The 18,979-nt window shown below is 44.6% G+C and overlaps 1 protein-coding gene across 1 annotated transcript in view; it reads left to right on the top strand.

The window, feature by feature from the left end:
* The first annotated feature begins 17,013 nt into the window (after window positions 1-17,013).
* Window positions 17,014-18,979, top strand: part of LOC311126747 (protein tyrosine phosphatase type IVA 2) — a 46,605-nt gene continuing 44,639 nt past the window's right edge. The window contains exon 1 of the mRNA XM_084158557.1: window positions 17,014-17,286. The gene's annotated coding sequence lies outside the window, so the exon portion shown is untranslated. The remainder of the gene's footprint in view (window positions 17,287-18,979) is intronic.

Raw genomic sequence — 18,979 nt, 5'->3', positions numbered from 1 at the left:
AACATGCATGGATCTCCATAATAATAGGTAAAGGGAGAGAGAGAGCGAGAGAGTGAGGCCCGGTGCTTGTGAAATCCTGATTGCATAACAATTAACATGGCTCTGTTATTCTGGGAGAAACGGTGGGACATATGTGAGAATTGTGTTTGCCATGTGAGTTCTACTGGTGCTGTGTGGGATGAGGCAGTGGGGTGAGATTGATACACCACCATGTGAGTGTTTCCGGCTGTATTTCTTTCTCACTGTGTGTGTGTGTCTGTCTGTTTCACACACACCTTAACCCTTCACCTGGGTGAATGATGAACTGCAGAGACCATGGACCATGTTTTCTGAGTCGTTTGGGAACATGCACTTCTAGTCAATATTCCACCACAGTTTTGAATTGAAGATTTGATCCGGTTCAAATAGGATGTGTGTGTCTTCATGAAGGTTAAGTAAATGTATGGCCCTTATGGCTTGGGAAATGTCGCAACAGAAGAGAGGAATTCTGTTTGGTAGTAGTAGTGGGCTACATACCCACTGGGCACAGACGTCAGTTCAACGTCTAGTTTTGGTTGAGTTGTCAACTAATGTGAATTCAATGTGAAATTAATAAAAAATGTAATCATGTCATTGGATTTAGGTAAAAAGTTGGGTAAAAAAAAATACGAAATGCCCTTACGATGATTACTTTTTGCAATTCGTTTTCTACATTGATTCAATGTCATCAAGTTGATTTTGGGTTGAAATTACGTGGAAACAACGTTGATTCAACCAGTTTTTGCCCAGTGGGTATACATAATGCAAAGATGAGAAACGTACAATAGAGATGGGGAAAATGTATGCAAAGTAAGACGAAAGTATTGTTGTAAAACACATCATGGACTTTTGAAAACAAGGGGTTATTGACTAACACTGGGCTGGTTACAAATAATTTCGGTATTTTTGTGCAATAATTCTGTGAATTTGGTGGGCAAACTGAGGGTAGACATGGGAGAATCTGGGACGGAATGAACGGGACAATATCTAACTTAAAGTCCTTCATCTTCCAGTAACCTTGGGCCCAAGGTTATATCATACAGTCTATCACACTTCCTTACTGTAAATTAAATGTAGGAACATCATATAGTTTGTTTCCAGATGTAGAGATATTAAACACTTTTAGACTACCCTGATGCTATTCATGGTGACATTAGCAGAATGTTCAGTACCACCCATCTATTTTCCTTTGTCTAGAGTTTGAGTTCTGTAACAGTACAACTCTTTATCTTGTATTCTTTTGAACTTATCAACATTAATTGGGGTTTTTAGAGTACTAGAGAACATTGAACAGAAAAAGGCTATGTCAATAACTCAATTCTGACAAGAAATGCAGATAGAACCTTATAGTCCCAAGCTCTCAAATACCCAAGAGTATACAGTGTATTCAGACTACAAACTGAGGCCAACATTAAATCCAAATGGGTATCCAGGTCCCCCCCCCCCCCTGCAAAAAATAATAAAAAATAACATCATGCATATTGGATTATCGCTACAATTGTCTGCATATTGGACTAATCAAAACATAGTGTATTGCTGTGCCTGAATAATTATGTTTTAGATTTATCCTGTAGAAATGGTCATCGGTTTTGACTGAGTAGAGCATTGAGTCTCACAATCAGTATTTTAAACGTATGTAGGCCTAATGGAAGCACTCTCACTGGTCTGTTTGAGGCCCTTTTTCTCTCATCATTATCTGAACATACCTAAAGTTTGTGTATCATTATTGTTGTGTGAGTCTACCAGACAATTCAAGGCTTGTTCTTGTTCTGGTATGTTGCCTTTTTTATTGCCTCATTCTTTCATACATTTGGAATGCTGTTTTGGAGTGGCGTGGCTAGACTATAACTCTCCTTTTTTCTAGACAATGTCACTTGGTTGCAGAGTTTGCAGTGCGTGTGCAAAAACATTTTTCTCCCAATGTACTGCCTTGATCACAAACTGACTTGTTTTCTATTCAATGATTTAAAAAAAAAATATATATATATATATAAAAAAAGAAAATGTAAGCCTTGCTTCGGGTTTTAAGGGATATTTGTTTGTTATAGTTTGGAGATACATACAAACGGTCATTCCCATTTGCACATGACATTAATGAAGATACATTTGTGATAATTTAACAGAGATGCCAAAACCGACCACCGAAGCATGGTATAAATGGTATTTAACAACATTGAACGAGTTAAGAGCATTTAGAACACGAAGTTAGCATTCTAGCATTGTTTGTGAAGGATTTGTTGTGTGATTTCTTGTTCCTTTTTTTGTGTAATGTACAATGTATCAACCTATAGGATTTTCTGTCTTGTACATGGCTATGGCGTGCACTCTATGCAATAGAATTTGTGTATAAAATGCACTCTTTTTGCTATAATTTTTTTGTCTGCTTATACAAAATGTACAGTACTTGATTGTATTGATACCACATCAATAAATACTTTCTTGTATATTTGTGCTGCTTTTTATATTTATAGATTTCCATATCCATTTGAAACACATCACATTTGGTTACAGAGTGTATTAGTAGTGTAGGCTTACTGTTTCTGGGCCTTAGTATGAATCCAAGGTATGAATCAACATATAGACTGCACACAGAACGGTATGTACTGTACAAATAACTATAGAAGTCACCCTGTCTGTTAAATGAATATGCTGGGGCCCCACCTACCCATAGCCCTTTATTAGCATAGGCCTTTGTTTTCTACAAAAACACACACACATCCATCACGCATGGGAAGCAAGAGCTACTACTGTTCACAGACATATCAGGTTGGCCAAAGTTGGGTGGGCTATCAGCTGATCATAGCGAATGTAGATTATGTAAATCAGCTAGCTAGCTGGTTAGCTAGTTAATTACGCTGTCCAAACAATCTATCTAATCTTTACTTGATTTGAGTTTGTTCTGCTGGTGACATAGAGAGCTTGGGACAATAAGATTTTATCTGCATTTTTGTCAAAATGTAGTTATTCTCTACCTATATAGTACTCTAAATACCCCAATTCATGATGTTAAGTTCAAAAGAATATAAGATAAAAAATTGCTGACACCATTCAAACTAATGTGGGTTCGGAATGTTAAAGCCAATTATATGAGTCTCAGCTTTTTGCAGATCGAACCTTATAGTCCCAAACTCTCAATATGCCTCTTGATTGCCCCCTTCTCTGTACCTGACCATGAGAAACAACAGCACGCAACTCAGAAGTACCTCCAAAGAGATCATTAAACTTTTATAAATATCTCTGGTACTCACCACTGGGGCGACTGTATCACCTGCCAGGATGACTGCAGCAGCGCGTGCGCTCATTGTGGGGGAGAAGGGCGTGGCAGCTCTAGGAAGAGGTAATTTTCTGAAATTATCTAGTTCAATTGAACACAGTGTTCTAGTTCGAATAATCGTAAATTATTCTGTATATAATGTTTCTGCCACCGTCTCTTATGACCAAAAAGAGGTCCTGGATATCAGGACAGCGATTATCACCTCATATTGGACGAAGATTTTTTCTTCAACGAGTCGGACGCAAAGGATATTCTACAGACACCCGACAAGGGCCAAATCCCCGTCATTCGCATGAGAAAGAGACATAGGACATAGGTCGGGGTGCCTTGTAAGGATCCGACGGCGAGTGAGTAAGCTGCTTCTTCCATCAATCCTATTAGCCAACGTACAATCATTTGAAAACAAAATGGACGAGAATATCCTACCAACGGGACATTAAAAACTGCAATATCTTATGTTTCACCGAGTCGTGGCTGAACGACAACATGGATAACATACAGCTGGCGGGATATACACTACATTGGCAGGATAGAACGTATGACTCCGGTAAGACAAGGGGTGGCGGTCTGTGTATATTTGTAAACAACAGCTGGTGCATAAAATCTAATATTAAGGAAGTCTCAAGGTTTTGCTCGCCTGAGGTAGAGTATCTCATGATAAGCTGTAGAACACACTATTTACCAAGAGCGTTTTCTTCTGTATTTTTCGTAGCTGTCTATTTACCACCACAAACCGATGCTGGCACTAAGATTGCACTCAATGAGCTGTATAAGGCCATAAGCAAACAGGAAAGCACTCATCCAGAGGCAGCGCTCCAAGTGGCCGAGGACTTTAATGCAGGGAAACTTAAATCTGTTCTATCTAATTTCTCCCAGCATGTTAAATGTGCAACCAGAGGAAAATCAACTCTAGACCACCTTTACTCCACACACAGAGACGCGTACAAAGCTCTCCCTCGCCCTCCATTTGGCAAATCTGACCATAATTCTATCCTCCTGATTCCTGCTTATAAGAAAAAACTAAAGCAGGAAGCACCAGTGACTCTGTTGTTAAGGAAGTGGTCAGATGACGCAGATGCTAAGCTACAGGACTGTTTTGCTAGCAAAGACTGGAATATGTTCCGGGATTCTTCTGATGGCATTGAGGAGTACATCACATCAGTCACTGGCTTCATCAATAAGTGCATCGATGACGTCGTCCCCACAGTGACCGTACGTACATACCCCAACCAGAAGCCATGGATTACAGGCAACATCTGCACTGAGCTAAAGGGTAGAGCTTCCGCTTTCAAGGAACGGGACTCTAACCCGGACGCTCATAAGAAATCCCGCTATGCCCTCTGACGAACCATCAAACAGGCAAAGAGTCAATACAGGACTAAGATTGAATCCTACTACACCGGAAGGGCTTGCAAACTATTACAGACTACAAAGGGAAGCACAGCCGCGAGCTGCCCAGTGACACGAGCCTACCAGACGAGCTATATCACTTCTATGCTCGCTTCGAGGCAAGCAACACTGAAGCATGCATGAGAGCATCAGCTGTTCCAGATGACTATGTGATCACGCTCTCCGTAGCCATGTGAGTAAGACTGTTAAGCAGGTCAACATTCACAAGGCCGCAGGGCCAGACGGATTACCAGGACGTGTACTCCGAGCATGCACTGACCAACTGGCAAGTGTCTTCACTGACATTTTCAACATGTCCCTGACCGAGTCTGTAATACCAACATGTTTCAAGCAGACCACTATAGTCCCTGTGCCCAAGAACACCAAGATAACATGTTTAAATGACTACCGACCCGTAGCACTCACATCTGTAGCCATGAAGTGCTTTGAAAGGCTGGTCATGGCTCACATCAACACCAATATCCCAGAAGCCCTAGACCCACTCCAATTCGCATACCGCCCCAACAGATCCACAGATGATACAATCTCTATTGCACTCCACACAGCCCTTTCCCACCTGGACAAGAGAGACACCTACGTGAGAATGCTATTCATTGACTACAGCTCAGCGTTCAAACCATAGTGCTCTCAAAGCTCATCACTAAGCTAAGGACCCTGGGACTAAACACCTCCCTCTGCAACTGGATCCTGGACTTCCTGACGGGCAGCCCCCAGGTGGTAAGGGTAGGTAACAACACATCTGCCACGCTGATCCTCAACACGGGGGCCCCTCAGGGGTGTGTGCTTAGTCCCCACCTGTGTAGTGCCAGGACAACAACCTCTCCCTTAACGTCAGCAAGACAAACGAGCTGATCGTGGAATACAGGAAACTGAGGACCAAGCACACCCCCATACACATCGACGGGGCTGTTCAGCCACGACTCCAAGAAACATAGGATATTACAGTTCTTCAGGTCCCGTTGATAGTATAGTCTCAAACGGAGCTTGTCCAGCTTGTTCTCTAGTGATTGTACATCGTCAATAGAACGGAGGGTAGAGGCGCTTTATTTACTCACCGACATCGTCTCGTCAGGGAGCCACTCTTGTGGCGTCTCTTCCTCTTTCTAGTCCCGGAGATTAGGGCCTGGTCCGCAATTAGCAGTACATCCACAGCTGCCGATTCGTTGAAATAGAAATCTTCATCCATATCGATGTTACTGATCGCTGTTCTGATGTCCAGAAGCGGTTTTCGGTCATGGGAAATGGCGGAAAGATTATGTAAAAAAAAAGTTACGATCAGTGTAAAACCCCCCGACAAAATAGCAAAATTGGTCAGGAGTCTGTCAGACGGCAGCTATCCACTGCAGCGCCATCTTCATATATATACAGTGCAATCGGAAAGTATTCAGACCCCTTGACTTTTTCCACATTATTTTACGTTACAGCCTTATTCTGCAGCCTTATCAATGGTGCGTCTTACCAAGAGCTGGCTAGTGACCGACGTACTGTCCCTCCCGATAATCGATAAGGTCATCCTGGATCGGTACCTTCAGGCCCTCCCCTACGAGATGAAGAAGGCGGCGTGCCTGCAGAACCCCCAGAGCCTGGAGGAATTGCTGACCGTGGTGGAAACCCACCAGAACACCCAGGACCTGCTGAAAGGGGCCCGGGCGGAGAGAGCAGATGCGGGGAGGGGGAAGAAAAGCACAGAGGGAGGCGAGGGGCTGATGGGGGCCCGGACGGAACCAGCCAAGGCCGTGAAGCGGGAGGGCAACCCGAACCGACGACGACGTCCGCTGCTAGACCTAGATCAGAGGCGTTGCTATGAGTGCGGCGAGCCAGGACACCTCGTGTCCATGTCCTCCGCATCCCCCAGCTCCGAGACGGTCCCTCCGATAGTTCCAGTACGAATCGATGGCATCGACACCAGTGCTCTGCTGGACTCCGGCAGCATGGTGACCCTGGCCCAACCGCAGTGGCTCACACTTGAGGGGAAAGACAAACCGGGGGACGAGGAGATGACAGTGTCCTGTGTACACCGGGACACAAAGAGGTACCCAACCATGCCGGTGCAGATAACCACCCCAAGGGGGGAGTGCCAGATGCGCGTGGGGGCTGTTCCTAATCTGCCCGTGCCTATTCTCCTCAGTAGAGATTGCCCTCTCTTCCAGGGACTGTGGAGGCGCACACGCGATTTAGGATGGAGAGGAAAAAGGACGGTCGCATGCGCAACCCACACCCCGCCACGAGAGGTGTCCACTGGGCCCGAGTCGGACCAGGATTAGGGAGACAACCCGCGCTGGGAAACGAGCCATCATCCGAGGAGGACCTCAGGCTCCCCTTTATGGAGGTGGAGGCACCTGATGGGCCACCCGACACGGGAATCCTCACGGGCCAGTTCGGGACGGCCCAGTTAGAGGACCCCAACCTCCAGAACATCAGGTGCCAGGTGATCGCGGTGGATGGTGCGCTATTACACGGGGTAAGTGAGTGGCGCTACCCACACTTCGCCATCAAGTGTAATTTATTGTATCAGGTAGTAAAGCACAATGGGGAGATGAAAGACTTGTTACTCCTACCCACCCAGTATGTTAGGACTGTCTTGCAGCTCGCCCACACCCACCTGCTCAGGGCACACCAAGGGATGGAGAAAACCAGGGAGCAGATAGGGAATCGGTTCCACTGGCCCGGAGTCAAGCGTGCCATGGAGGACTACTGCTGTACCTGCCCGGAGTGCCAGATCACAGCCCCGAGGGCACATTGTAGAAAACCTTTGGTTCCCTTGCCCATTATAGGGGTGCCGTTTGAGCGGGTGGTGATGGATCTGGTGGGTCCGTTGGTGAAGACTGCGAGGGGACACCAATACATTCTGGTAATCGTGGATTACGCCACCTGGTATCCGGAGGCGATCCCGTTAAGCACGGCGGCAGCGAAAGGTAACGCACGGGAGCTCTTCCATTTATTCAACCGGGTGGGTATTCCGTGGGAAATCCTGATGGACCAGGGCACTGCATTCATGTCTTGTGTAATGAAAGGTCTGCAACCTTTTTACGAATCAAACAGGTGAGGACCAGTGTGTACCATCCACAAATGGACGGGCTAGTCGAATGCTTCAATAAGACCCTAAAGCAGATGCTGAAGAAGGTCATCGTGAAAGATGGGAGGAACTGGGACCAGCTGCTGCCCCACCTGATGTTCTCGGTTTGCAAGGTACTCCAAGCGTCCACTGGGTTCTCCCCCTTTGAGCTCCTGTATGGCCATCGGCCCCGCGGACTGCTGGACCTAGCCAAGGAGGTCTGGGAGGACCAACCGACCCCCCTTCACAGCATGGTGGAACACGTGGAGGAGATGAGGGAGAGGATGAAGGCGATTTGGCCAGTGGTGAGGGAGCACATGGCCCAGGCGCAACTTGACCAGGAGTGCGTATACAACCGGGGGGCCCAACCACGAGAGATCCACCCGGGTGAGAAGGTCTTGGTGCTGATCCCCACAATGGAGAGCAAATTGCTGGCAATGTGGCATGGGCCATACGACACCGTCGAGCGGGTAGGCGACGTCAATTATAAGGTCCGCCAACCGGGGCGGAGAAAACACCTCCAGCTTTACCATGTGAACCTACTGAAGAAGTGACACGCACGAGAGGCGCTGTGCACAACGTGGACCCGGCCACAGCCAAACCCGCCCTCTGTCGAAGTCTCCATGGGGGAAGACCACAGCCCGACCCAACGACAAACGCTCCGAGAGTTGGTCCAGCGGAATACGGCCATGTTTTCCGAGGTGCCAGGGCGCACGGATCTCGTGGAACATCATATCCACACACATCTCTGTGAAAAAGTGTGTAAATGGCCATACCGGATACCAGATGCCCGGAGGGCGGCGGTCCAGTGGGAATTGACACAATGCTAGAGATGGGGGTACTGGAGGAGTCCCACAGTGAGTGGTCTAGCCCTATATTGTTGGTACCGAAACCGTACGGAACCTTCCACTTCTACAACGACTTCCGGGGCCTGAACGAGGTAAGTAAATTCGATGCCTACCCTATGCCCCGGGTGGACGAACTGATCGACCACTTGGGGAAGGCAAGATTCGTCAGCACCCTGGACCTGATGAAGGGGTACTGGCAGGTGCCGCTGGCAGCGGCCTCCCGGGAGAAGACGGCCTTCTCCACCCCGGGGGGGGGGGGGGGGGGGGGGGGGGGCTATACGACAACCGGGTTCTACCTTTCGGGCTCCACGGGCCCCCAGCGACCTTCCAGCGACTCATGGACCGCGTCCAGCGCCCGCACTGTGAGTACGCTGCTGCTTATTTGGATGATATAATCGTGCACAGTGACAGTTGGGAGTTCCATCTCTGTAGGTTACAAATGGTGGTGGATGCGATAAGGGACGTGGGGCTGACCGCGAACATCCACAAGTGCAAGCGTGGCTATGCCGAGGCGGAGTACCTGGGCTATCGAATTTCTGAGGCTGGTAACTCTAATGAACTTATCCTCTGCAGCAGAGGTAACTCTGGGTCTTCCTTTCCTGTGGTGGTCCTCATGAGAGCCAGTTTTATCATAGCGCTTGATGGTTTTTGCGACAGCACCTGAAGAAACTTTCAAAGTTCTTGACATTTTCCAGATTGACTGACCTTCATGTCTTAAAGTAATGATGGATTATTGTTTCTCTTTGCTTATTTGAGCTGTTCTTGCCATAACATGGACTTGGTCTTCTACCAAATAAGGCTATCTTATGTATACCACCCCTACCTTCACAACACAACTGATTGGCTCAAACACATTAAGAAGGAAATAAATTCCACAAATTAACTTTTAACAAGGCACACCTGTTAATTGAAATGCATTCCAGGTTACTACCTCATGAAGCTGGTTGAGAGAATGCCAAGAGTGTGCAAAGCTGTCATCAAGGCAAAGGGTGGCTACTTTGAACATTCTCAAATATAAATTATAATTTGATTTGTTGAACACTTTTTTGGTTACTACATGATTCCATGTGTGTTATTTCATAGTTTTGATGTCTTCACTATTATTCTACAATGTAGAAAATAGTCACAAAAAAAATAAAAAAACTGAAATGAGTAGGTGTGTCCAAATGTTTGACTGGTACTGTATATACAGTGGGTATAGAAAGTCACCACCCCCTTTCAAAATGTTCACCTTTTGTTGCCTTACAGCCTGAAATGAAAACACTTTTTCCGGCTATATTTACACACAGTGACCCACAAACTTGCTGAGGTATAACCAACCACCTTCCAGATCAAAAATCAAGCTAATTGGCTTCCATCTGTGATCAATTGTAGGGACTTTGATTAGTTCAGAATAAAAGCAGTTGTTCATAGAGGACTCCTCTGCTTAGAAGTGCAATTCAAAGCAAAGAATCCACTATGGGATGAAAGTGCCTTTCATCCCATAGTCACGGGATGGATATAAAAAGATTTCAAAGGCTTTGTCTATCCCTCGGAGCACAGTTAAGACCCTTATTAAGAAGTGGAAGGCGTATGGCACCACCCAGACCCTGCATAGATCAGGCCGTCCCTCCAAACTGTATGACCGGGCAAGGAGCAGACTGATCAGAGAGGCTACCAAGAAGCCAATGGCAACTTTGAAGGAGCTTCAGGCCTTTATGGCTAAGACTGGTCAATGTGTGCATGTGACCACAATATCACAAGCGCTCCACAAATCTGGCCTCTATGGGTGGGTGGCAAGAAAATAAAAAAACACTCCTCAAAAAAGGCAGCATCAAGTCTCGTTTAAGATTTGCCAAAAAGCACATTGTAGATTCCGAGGCCAAGTGGCAAAAGGTGCTGTGGTCAGATGAGCCCAAAATTGAACTTTTTCGCCTGAACGCAAAACTATATGTCTGGTGAAAACCCAATACATTTTTCCACCCAAAGAACACCATGCCTACAGTAAAGCACGGCGGTGGCAGCATCCTGTTGTGGGGGTGTTCCTCTTCAGCAGTGACTGGATCACTTGTCAGGATAGAAGGGAGAATGGACAGTGCAAAATACCGACAGATTCTTGAGGAGAACCTGCAGCCCTCTGCCAGGAAGTTGAAAATGGGAAGATGGTTCACGTTTCAACATGACAATGACCCAAAGCACACCGCCATAGTACCCGTACAGTGGAAGAAAGACAATAAGGTGAATGTCCTTGTGTGGCCTAGTCAGAGCCCCGACCTAAATCCCAACAAGAATCTGTGGAATGACTTGAAGAGTGTAGTCCATGAGCGGTCACCACGCAATTTGACTGAGCTTGAACAATTCTGCAAGGAAGAATGGGCAAATATTGCACAGCCTGGGTGTGCAAAGTTAGTATAGACGTATTCAAAGAGACTCATAGCTGTAATTCAAGCCAAAGGTGGTTCCACCAAGTATTAACTCAGGGGGGTGTTCACTTATTCGAATAGGGTATTTTACTGTTTTAATTTTAATTTTCTATTTTTTTTTTCCACTTGGATATTATGGGTTACTGTGTGTAAATAAAGTCTGATTTTATGTGTTTTCATTTCAGGCTAAGGCAACAAAAGGTGAACATTTTGAAAGGGGGTGGTGACTTTCTATACCCACTGTATACACTACAGTGGCTTGCGAAAGTATTCACCCCAATTGGCATTTTTCCTATTTTGTTGCCTTACAACCTGGAATTAAAAGGGATTTTGGGGGGGTTGTATCATTTGATTTACACAACATGCCTACCACTTTGAAGATGCAAAATATGTTTTTTTGTGAAACAAACAAGAAATAAGACATAAAGGGGTGGCAGGTACCTTAGTGGTTAAGCGTTGTGCCAGTAACCGAAAGGTCGCTGGTTCTAATCCCCGAGCCGACTAGGTGAAAAATCTGTCGATTTGTGCCCTTGAGCAAGGCACTTAACCCTAATTGCTCCTGTAAGTCGCTATGGATAAGAGCGTCTGCTAAATGACTAAAATGTCAATAAAAACAGAAAACCTGAGCGTGCATAACTATTCACCCCCCAATGTCAATACTTTGTAGAGCCACCTTTTGTAGCAATTACAACTGCAAGTCTCTTGGGGTATGTCTCTATAAGCTTGGCACATCTAGAAACTGGGATTTTTGCCCATTCTTCAAGGCAAAATTGCTCCAGCTCCTTCAAGTTGGATGGGTTCCGCTGGTGTACAGCAATCTTTAAGTCATACCACAGATTATCAATTGGATTGAGGTCTTGGCTTTGACTAGGACATTCCAAGACATTTATATGTTTCCCCTTAAACCACTCAAGTGTTGCTTTAGCAGTATGCTTAGGGTAATTGTCCTGCTGGAAGGTGGACTTTCGTCCCAGTCTCAAATCTCTGGAAGACTGAAACAGGTTTCCCTCAAGAATTTCCTTGTATTTAGAGCCATCCATCATTCCTTCAATTCTGACTTGTTTCCCAGTCTCTGCCGATGAAAAACATCAGTGTTCTCGGGGTGATGAGAGGTGTTGGGTTTGCGCCAGACATAGCGTTTCCCTTGATGGCCAAAAAGCTCCATTTTAGTCTCATTTGACCAGAGTACCTTCTTCCATATGTTTGGGGAGTCTCCCACATGACTTTTGGCAAACACCAAACATGTTTGCTTATTTTGTTCTTTAAGCAATGGCTTTTTTCTGGCCACTCTTCCATAAAGCCCAGCTCTGTGGAGTGTACGGCTTAAAGTGGTCCTATGGACAGATACTCCAATCTCTGCTGTGGAGCTTTGCAGCTCCTTCAGGGTTATCTTTGGTCTTTTTGTTGCCTCTCTGATTAATGCCCTCCTTGCCTGGTCCGTGAGTTTTGGTGGGCGGCCCTCTCTTGGCAGCTTTGTTGTGGTGCCATATTCTTTCCATTTTTTAATAATGGATTTAATGGTGCTCCGTGGGATGTTCAAAGTTTGGGATATTGTTTTATAACCCAACCCTGATCTGTACTTCTCCACAACTTTGTCCCTGACCTGTTTGGAGAGCTCCTTGGTCTTCATGGTGCCACTTGCTTGGTCGTGCCCCTTGCTTAGTGGTGTTGCAGACACTGGGGCCTTTCAGAACAGGTGTATATATACTGAGATCATGTGACAGATCATGTGACACTTAGATTACACACAGGTGGACTTTATTTAACTAATTGTGACTTCTGAAGGTAATTGGTTGCACCAGATCTTATTTAGGGACATCATAGCAAAGGGGGTGAATACATATGCACGCACCACTTTTCGGTTATTTATTTTTTAGAGTTATTTTTTTCATTTCACTTCATCAATTTGGACAATTTTGTGTATGTCCATTACATGAAATCCAAATAAAAATCCATTTAAATTACAGGTTGTAATGCAACAAAATAGGAAAAACGCCAAGGGGGATGAATACTTTTGCAAGGCGCTGTACATGACCAAAAGTATGTGGACACCTGCTCGTCGAATATCTTATTCCAAAATGATGGTCATTAATATGGAGTTGGTCCCCCCTTTGCTGCTATAACAGCCTCCACTGTTGGAACATTGCTGCAGGGACTTGTTTCCATTTAGCCACAAGAGCATTAGTGAGGTTGGGCAATGATGTTGGGCGATTAGGCCTGGCTCACAGTCAGTATTCAAATTCATACCAAAATGTGTTTGACGGGGTTGAGGTCAGGGCTCTGTGCAGGCCAGTCAAGTTCTTCCACACCGATCTCGCCAAAACATTTATGTGTGGACCTTGCTTTGCGCACGGGGGCATTGTCATGGTGAAACAGGAAAAGGCCTTCCCCAAACTGTTGCCACAAAGTTGGAAGCACAGAATCAAGGTATCCTGTGTGTGTTTTTGTGTTTTTCCTCTCCTTCTGCCCTAATCACAGGTGTCCTTTATGTTCCTGATTGGTGGTCGTTGGGGTGTCCCACCTGTCCGACATCTGTTTGGCTGCTGATTGCTGAGGTGGACCAATCAGTGGACATTCCTCTGTATTGCACCACCCATTGTTTTAAAAGCCAGTCAGTTGTGTTTGTTGGAAGAGACTATTTCCGTATGTGAGTATGGATACTGTGGTGTCCTGTGTACTCACTCATTTGCTGGTTACTCTGTTTGGTAACTTTGTTGTGTGTTTCTGGGAAAAGGGGGATTTAAGCAAGTTGCCCATGGACATACATTACCCGTAGGAAGAAAATTGTCTAAAAACACTAGTTAGACCTGAGCGGACCACCCACTGTAATTTTTGTATGATTAGCAGTAGCTTAGCGGTTCTTGAGGCAGGCAAGATCAGTTTAAGTTTTTTTTACATTATTGTTTCATTTCTTGGGTCCTGCTCAGCCCTTTTTCCCAAACCTTTACCGTGTGTTCAAAATAAACATATTGTGTTTGACAGTAGTTTATGGTTGTCAGTGTAGTTTGTTCTCACTGTTTCCATGTCATGATTCTAATTTGCATGAATTATGTTACGGGTCTCTGTTCCATCCACCCTAGACTTTTATAGCCACGGGGCTCGTAACAATGCTGTAGCATTAAGATTTCCCTTCACTGGAACTAAGGGGCCTAGCCCAAACCATGACAAACAGCCCCAGACCATTATTGCTCCTCCAAACTTTACAGTTGGCGCTATGCATTGGGGGCGAGCTAACACCACTCCAGCCGACGCTTGGCATACTACATGGTGATCTTAGTCTTGTGTGCGGCTGCTCGGCCATGGAAACCCATTTCATGAAGCTCCAGACAAACAGTTATTCTGCTGACCTTGCTTCCAGAGGTAGTTTGGAACTTGGTTGTGAGTGTTGCAACCAAGGACAGATGGTTTTTACGCGCTACACGCTTCAGCACTCAGTTGTCCCGTTCTGTGAGCTTGTGTGGCCTACCAACTGAGCCATTGTTGATCCTAGAAGAACAATTTTAATAGTCACCCATTTACACATCTAGCATATCTACCAACAACCCAATATGTTATATCAGCCAGAAATAAAGTGATGAACTGGAAAAGTATAAATGTAATGAATTTCAAAATATGCTCTACAATTCTAACACAGGCCTTATTTACTACCAATGTGATAAAGTAAACAAGAAAAAGAGGCAAACTTTAAAACATGCGCTTTAAGTGCCCCTAGAATAGTCACAAACGTTCAGTCCTTACCGTGTACCTATTTTGTCCTGTTGCAAGCCTTTTTTTGTTTGCTGAAATGCAATTTTATTTTTTATAAAATGTTAATCAAATACAACCACGGACTCTTTCCTAGTTTCTGTTCCTCTTAAGATGGCAACTAAGTGCGAATGTGCATGTGACAATTGAATCTCTGATTACATTGGCATATGTCACCAAATACATTTTAAGAATGTACATTTTTTAAGTATAGACCGCATAGCGACTCAAAAGAGTTGGAGATTCATTTCAAAAACTATAGTCTTCAGTCAACTCCGTGGAGGAGTTGAGGTACTTGGCTAGTTACAAGCAGGCCTATATAGTTGAATTACATTTTAGTCATTTAGCAGACACTCTTATCCAGAGCAACTTACAGTTAGTGAGTGCATACATTTTTATTTTTTATTTATTTTTCATACTGGCCCCCCGTGGGAATCGAACCCACAACCCTGGCGTTGCAAGCGCCATGCTCTACCAACTGAGCTACATTGACAATGTCCTGTTCAATGTGATGTGTCATTTCTTCTTCTTCTTCAATTAGTTTTAAGGGCGGTTGGCATCCAATTTATTGCATTACCGCCACCTACTAGACTGGAGTACAACTCCCTTATATTTTGCTTGAAAAAATACATAAATAAATACCCCACCATCTAACACCACACTCACAAATGTAAAATTATTAATGATTAACACCACCCTTCTCCACTATTGAAATATATTCATTCCTCCCTCATGCCCTCAACCTGAAATGATGGGACATCACCACTTAACACTCCCTGTAACTCTTCTGATGTCAAGTCTCGCACACCCAAATACCTCTTTGCAGCTGCCACCACAACCTCAATTTTCTTCGATTTACGTTCTATCCCTGCAGTACCATTAATAACCATTGCTATACACGCTAAAAATCCAATCTTACTGAAACATATATCACTTGTTGGCCTATCCCTCTGTACTGGTACACATCTACTACTCTCCCCCCGTCTTCATCAGGGTATAATGACAAACACTGCGGGTCACTAGTTTATATAGTGTCAAAGGACACACGCAGGTGTCTGTAATCATGGCCGGGTGTGGCCTAATAGCATTGGTTAATTCACAGATAAACAGAACATACAAAAAACATGGATAGCATACGATCATAGATACAACTTGGCTACATAGCCCCACAAACATTTACAATGAATAGCAAAATCACAATAATGGCTTCAAATAGAAGTCTACGTTGAGACCGAAGGGAGCAAGGGTCTTTAAATTAAAGTTCCAGGCCACCTCTCGCATGTTCGATGCAGATATAACGTAGGGACGAAATCGAGTGGTTGGCTTCCAATAAGTGGGCAGCGACTGGGTATGTCGAGTTTTTGCACCTAATGGTGCTACGATGCTCCGAGATTCGTACTTTTAATTCGCGCTTTGTTTTAACCACATAATGTTTCCCACAAGGACAAATTATAAGATAAATAACTGTCTTAGTGGAGCGCGTAATAACACCTTTGATTGGGATCTGTTTCCCTGTTTGGGGGTGTTTAAAAGATCTACATTTGTAAGTGCCATTGCATTGAGCGCAGCTGTTACACTTGTAGTTTCCATCCGGTAGAGTCGCAAATAGACGTTGTGCGGGGATATTTAGGGGTGGTAAATCCGAGTTTACCAATTGATCTCTGAGGTTTCTGCCCCGCGAGAATACAACCAAGTTTCCTCCACCTTCAGCCACCAACTAGCTAGCCCTGCGCGCGCTGTGAAAGACATCAGCGTCTCCCATGTGTGTCGTTTCTCATAATAATCCCCATAATAAAGGGACAGTTCAATCGACCACTAGGGGGCGTGTATGTCCCACTATGAGAAAGTAACATGGACCAAAAGAGGATATTTCAATGCATATACATAGAGTTACTATGATATTTTCTCTATTCATAACATGACGGTAGATTAATCATGGATGAGGTCAGTAAGCTATATGGGCACAAATGTCTGTGCCAGGTCCTTTTATATAGCCAATCACACAAAACAAACGATTTACCTCATCCCTTTAATGTTTGTTATATTATAATATGGATGGACGTAGAATACTGACTTGTATCACGGGTGACCTGGCTGGGAGTCGGTCATCCAATTAGGTGGCCAAAATGACTCACCACCTCGTGAGTCCTATTGCTCATCACTCCGTGGTTGGTGATGATGAGTGGATAACCAAATCGGCCACTTACAAATTGAAGCCGATTATCTACTGCTCAACCGGAAATAAACATTATACCTCTCGAGGATTCCAATGTAATACATGAAAAAAATAGCACACTTTAAACGTTATTGTTGTTCTAAGTTATTTAAAAATCACCACGCTGTAGAGCTCAGCTGTCATCACTGGTCTTCTTGCGTGGCAGTGACGCTAACGAGACTACCACCTTGAAACTCCTCCCAACATTTCCGATAGAACGCCACTTTTGAAGAGGAACAAGAAAGATTTGACAGCAGTTACTGCCCTCCATCCACATTCTCCGGGATAGTCACGGGATTTCAATGTTCAACCTGCTCTTTGTAAGTAAAAACATATCTTATAACGACTTGTTCGTATTGTTATATGTTATGTCAAAAACGTCTATTTTTCTGGACAGTTCGCGCGTCAATCTTCTTGGGAAGAAAGTAGCTAGCTAGCTAACATTAGCCTGCTAACACGGGGATATGGCAGCCATTGGCTAGGGTTCCTAGCTAGCTAGCTAAATAACATTCGGCGAAACTGCCGAGTTGGAGAACGACATCTACGAACAATGTTGGCAAAATACCAAGGTCCATCTAGTTAAACAAATAATTTATAGCGAACGACTAACTAGTAGTTTCATCGAGAACATGTTACTAACCTCGTTACCCAGCTCAGCTGGCAGCTGCCCGTTTCCTGCGTATAGCTAGGTAAAGTGAGCTAGCAAGCAAGCTAACCACGCTAACGAACGGGCAGTACAGTATCTTTCATGTTACTATAACGCGGTATTGTGATGTTATTTCGGATAGCTAAGCCAAGTTAGTCATCGACAAAAGGCCATCGATAATAGGTGTTGTTTATACTCTGATAGGTTTATGTTAGCGCTTGATTACGTTTAACGTTAGTTCGTTAGCCAGCTAACGTTTACTCGTTTGACCCACAATACAGCCCTGTGTGAACCATTTATTTTCTGAACTGCCTTGTTTGCAGCCGGCTAGATAACGTTAGCTGGATATATGCATATAACGTTAGCTTGCCAGAGACGGAGAACGGGGATAGTTAACGTTGGCTAACGTTAAACACAGGCGCCTATTTTACAAGACATGCGGATCCGTTTCTTGTGTCAATGTTCTCCTTTGTCTTCGATATGAATTAGCCGACCAAGAAAGCTTGTTAGCCAACACAATTAGCCTGCTTGCTAATTGCTAGCTACCTACCTAGCTGTAATTTGACCCTGGCTTCTAACGTTACCTGCACTTGTTCCTGTTCTCATGTATCTAACTAACGTTAGCCTAGCTACGCATTGTTGTACTGTAAACGTCGGTGTCTGGATTGGATGTCCAGCGTTTGGTTCGGCCCTACGGTTAACTACGGACATTGATGTAACAAGATAACGTTACCCAAATGGACATGTCTCCTGTTGCCAAGGCCTCACACACACAGCCGAGCGAATGGCATCACTGTCAGGTGAAATTTAGATTGGATGTGAACGTAACATACACTGTACAAGCTGTCCAATTTGATAACCCAGGATGCTAAATCGATACACTGACGTTTTTTGAGACATGGTTGTTGTATTGGTCTTGAGTGCATGGTTCTTCTCACTCGGCTAGTTTCCACTCACGCCAAAGCAACTAATATGTTCTACTCTTTGGTTTCTGAAACACTCAATCAACAAGTAAAAGAGACTAGTGAATTTGAGGAAATGCATTTGGAGAGGAAGTTGACTTGAACAGATATGACAGTCATGACTATCTATCTAGCATCACATCAGCCATTCATGCCTATTTGCCAGTGAGTGAGTGACTACTACTAGCTACCATTTATTGTGGGCTGGAAAGGGGTTTTGTCTAGAAGGGATACAACTTTTGGTAGCAGGTATAGGAGAACATACACAGCAGTTTAGGATAATTAGGTTAAGGTTAGGAAAAGGGTTAGGGTTAGCTAAAATAAAACACTTTTGACATCAGTTTGACAAAGGCTGTATCCCATCTATATATGACCTTGGAAAGGTGAATGGCCCATGGCAGCTAA

This window comes from Coregonus lavaretus (genome assembly GCF_964263955.1).
Source record: "Coregonus lavaretus genome assembly, chromosome: 3".
NCBI lineage: Eukaryota > Metazoa > Chordata > Actinopteri > Salmoniformes > Salmonidae > Coregonus > Coregonus lavaretus.
The sequence above is the reverse complement of the archived record's forward strand: the minus strand, read 5'-3'. Positions and strand labels throughout refer to the sequence as shown.